This window comes from Corylus avellana, chromosome ca9, assembly GCF_901000735.1.
Source record: "Corylus avellana chromosome ca9, CavTom2PMs-1.0".
In the NCBI taxonomy this organism is placed as follows: domain Eukaryota; kingdom Viridiplantae; phylum Streptophyta; class Magnoliopsida; order Fagales; family Betulaceae; genus Corylus; species Corylus avellana.
The window spans coordinates 11622643-11626656 of NC_081549.1; positions in this window are offsets into that span (position 1 = coordinate 11622643).

Here is a 4014-nt window from a genome sequence, read left to right on the forward strand (position 1 = left end):
TGTTTAAGTGCTTTTTATAGTTAGCTTAGTTAGTAGTTTATAGCTTTTAGTTATGTTGTTACCCTTAATCTTGGTTTAAGCATTGGTTAGCATTTAATTCTTGTTGGGCATATTTCCTTTTGCATGTAGACGTTTTTGTTTTGAGATAGGAGGTCTTAGAAATCCTTTTAGTAGCTTTAGAACTAGTTTGAGAGGATAGGAGGACAGTTGAACCAAATGAGGTTCTACCTGAAACTCTCTGAGTGGACATACGACCACGAGACTAGATGTACGAGCCTTCTGGGAAGACGTACGGCCACGAGCCTAGACATACAGTCAGAAGCGTTCTAGGGAAAGCCACTTTGGGTAGTCGTCCAATAGCCTTTGTTTTTATGTTCTAGGTTTGTTTTAGTTGGATTTTGAACTAATGATAGGTATTTTTTCAGTATTCGAGGTTATGGAGCCTCTAAGGAATTTTATGGAGGAGTCTTACGACCTAGGTGAGTACAAACTCACATGGATTCTTATTATTACTTTTCCCGCATTACACGTCTATTTTATATAAATCAAACATGCATATTGCGCAACTCTCATAAAATACATTTTAGAACTACTGTGAACTCTCTTTTGCGAAAACGTGTGTTGATTAATAAGATAACAATAAGGTTTGCAAAACTATGCATATAAAAGACTGATCAAATTAATTGCATCATATGACATGGTATACCATGGTATACCATGGGCTTACTATACAAGTTAACTTTATGGTCAAATGTGTGTGTGTGGGCTTTGGATCCAAAGGTTTCGTGACCAAGGCGCAGCCATTCCCTAATGGATGGTCACTATATGATGGACATTATTAGTGGTGTGGGCCACCCGAGGTCGGAATCGGTCGTGTTACTAATGTTATGTATGGTAGCGTACAATATACGGGGCACCGATGTTGTATTACAGGTCCCTCAGAACAGCACTAACCCTACTGAGAAGGGGTAATATTTCGAGTAGACCATACGGTTAAACTATTATTGTTACTCATGATTATAAGCATATATTATATTTATATCACATCCATGATAAACTGTCATTTTATAATATTGCATGTGCTTTATAAACAACTAAGTTCACTATTTAATGACGGGTACATCATGTGCATTTATACTCACTAATTCATCGGACTTACTCTTGTATTATTTTCCTTTTTTCTCCATATGTACAATTATGCTATTATAGATAGTTTAGCAGAGATGGATACCGCGAAGCGTCTGGACATTGTGGAGGATTTGACCTGGAAGATGCTTTAGGACTTATTGCAAGCTTAGGCGGATGCTCATGGTAATTAGTACTTGTGGGTTATGTTGTAGACTTTGAGCTTTTATTCATGCTTGCATATTGAAGTATAGTATGAATCCCTTATAAAGATGATGACTTGTATAATGTGATTTTAGCTACTTGATAATCTTTGGTAGACGCTCTGGTTGTAACGATTATGTTTATAGAATCTTTTTTCTTTTCACTGCTTAGTATCCTCTCTTTTTGAAGAGTAGAGGTCCCTGAGTCTTATTCTACGAGCGTTACACTATATATGCTTGATTCTATGGTCAAATGATGTGTGTGTTTATATGGGCCTTAGATCTAATGGTTGTTCGTGACAAGCACAACCACATTTAATTTGTGGGTCACTATAGGACGTACATCATTAGTAGTGTGGATCACTCGAGGTCAAACTCGGTTGTCCTGCTAGTGTTATAGATGTTAGCGTGCAATATCCGAGGCATCGATATTGTATTACAGGTCTCACAGGATAGTGCCAACCCTACTAAAAATGGATGATATTTCAGGTAGACCGCATATAATAGCTGCGATTCGAAATACACATTATCTTATTACATAAAAAGTATTGGTGATTACTGCTGAAATTATGTCATACCTCTTTAAGACCAAAACTACATTTTGGGCCATAATAGCAGAGGTAACACCTATTTGGGAAAACACATGTTTACTTCAGTAATTATAATGATAACTTATTTCATACTCAATTGTGAGATTTACTTACTAAATCCTAAACTTATGTAGTATTGTGGCTTATCAAGTTGTCTCATTTTAAATTAAGAGGATTTGCTAGGACGAAAGTGTCAGGCGAATATTACCATTTTTTATGATAATATTTATGTACTTTGTGGTTTTAGAAATCTCAAATCTTATATTTTCATTTTTGCATATATTTACTCTTATTTGTTAATGGGCGATCTCTTCGGTTAATTACGAGTTAACTATACCGGTGGAATTGCTAGTAACCCTACCAAAATGGTTCAATCAAATTTTAGGGGTGTTACAATATGTAAATAAGTAATATATGTCACATTTATCTTGCTTCATTAATCTTTTAAGCTTATTGGGTCCTTTAAACAACTTATTAAAGTAAATAACACAATCAAAATAGCAAGGAAAGAATTTCAAGTGAATTATAGAATATTTTTTTGAAAGCTCACATTAAAGTTAAGAACACAATCAAAATAGCATACTAACTAAGCTGCATTTACTTACATGATATAATATATGTTTTTATATTTTTAGTTACTAATGTAAGGAACTTGATGCTACTAAGTACCTTTTCAATCCAGTAAATTTCAATTATACCTATGAATTTTCTTTGAATATTTACTAGATGTCTCAAACATAGAGACTTAAATGCAAATATCTGCCTTCTTTGGTATTCAATAGATGTAGATCCCATTGGGTTTGTGGAATGGGTATTCCATTAGGAAAATGAATAGCTATTATTGGGAATAGAAGATATTAGAATGGAATAATTATTCTAATTCTTTAGTTTAGTAGCAACACATATTTAATAACTGGAATTGAACCAAAATTACTAAAAAGTCCATTTGATTTCTAATTTTTTCAAAACTCAATTTATTTTTTTTTTTTTTATACAAAAAAAGGTTGAACGTGTGGTGGCTGACCACCCATAGCAGGTGGCCATCCCCGGTGGGGTGGCCGCAACCACCCCCGAAGCCCTCCGGTGGTGGTTGTGGCCACCCCCTAGGGCCTCACCAGTCCACCACAAGGCCCTCTGAGGGGTGGCACGGTCACCCCCCAAGGCCTACTGTGGGTGATTTTTTGTTTTTGTTTTTTTTTTCATTTTATTATTATTTTTTTTTTTAAGTTTGAGAGAAAATTTAAAAAAAAAAAATTATAATAATGATTTTTTGGAGAACCTTATCCATTCCCTAAGGAATATCTATTCCTTTAATTTTTTTAGAAGAATAGTTATTCTTGTGTGTAAGAAATTAGTGATTCTCACGGGAATTACTATTCCTAGGAATAGACCCTTACCAAAACAAAAAAAAAAAAAAGTATATTTCATAGGAATAGTCATTCTATTACAGGGGTCTATTCTGCAAACCAAACGGGCCTGTAGTGTCTTTGGTGTGGTTCTTATGTTTTGTAATACCCCAAATAATAAATCTCTTTTAATGAATAAAATATAATATGCCTTTTATATAAATTCCAAATATTTTAATAAGTACAATTCTTTATTAATAAATTGTATTATTATTTAATAAAAAACTGTAGTACATGAACATTCGAAGGTATCTTTGACTGTCGTTCGTACACAGAATTATTTTTGGATAAGAAATGGTATTTTATTGGCCTTTTATGGGTAGAATACCTCTATAAATAGACCTACAGTAAACCCTAGACTTTCCTATTCGGTTTCCAACCCACTTTAAACCTAGAGAGAGAGAGAGAGAGAGAAGAAATGATTACTCTTGAAGGTTTGGTTTCTCTAAAGCTTCCAGTAGGGGTGGCAAATACCTGCCCAACCCGCAAAACCCAATCCGCCCCACCTCGATCCTCTCGGTTTTCCTCACAAAAAAAGTAGATTCGGGTTAAATATTAGGATATCCGCGCAGAGCGAGTCGGATTGCGAGTAGCATTTTTAAAATTTTTTGGATACCTGCTCCGCCCCACCCCACAATATAACCAAACCCTAAAAAACCCTAATACCCACAATAACCCATCATATCTTTT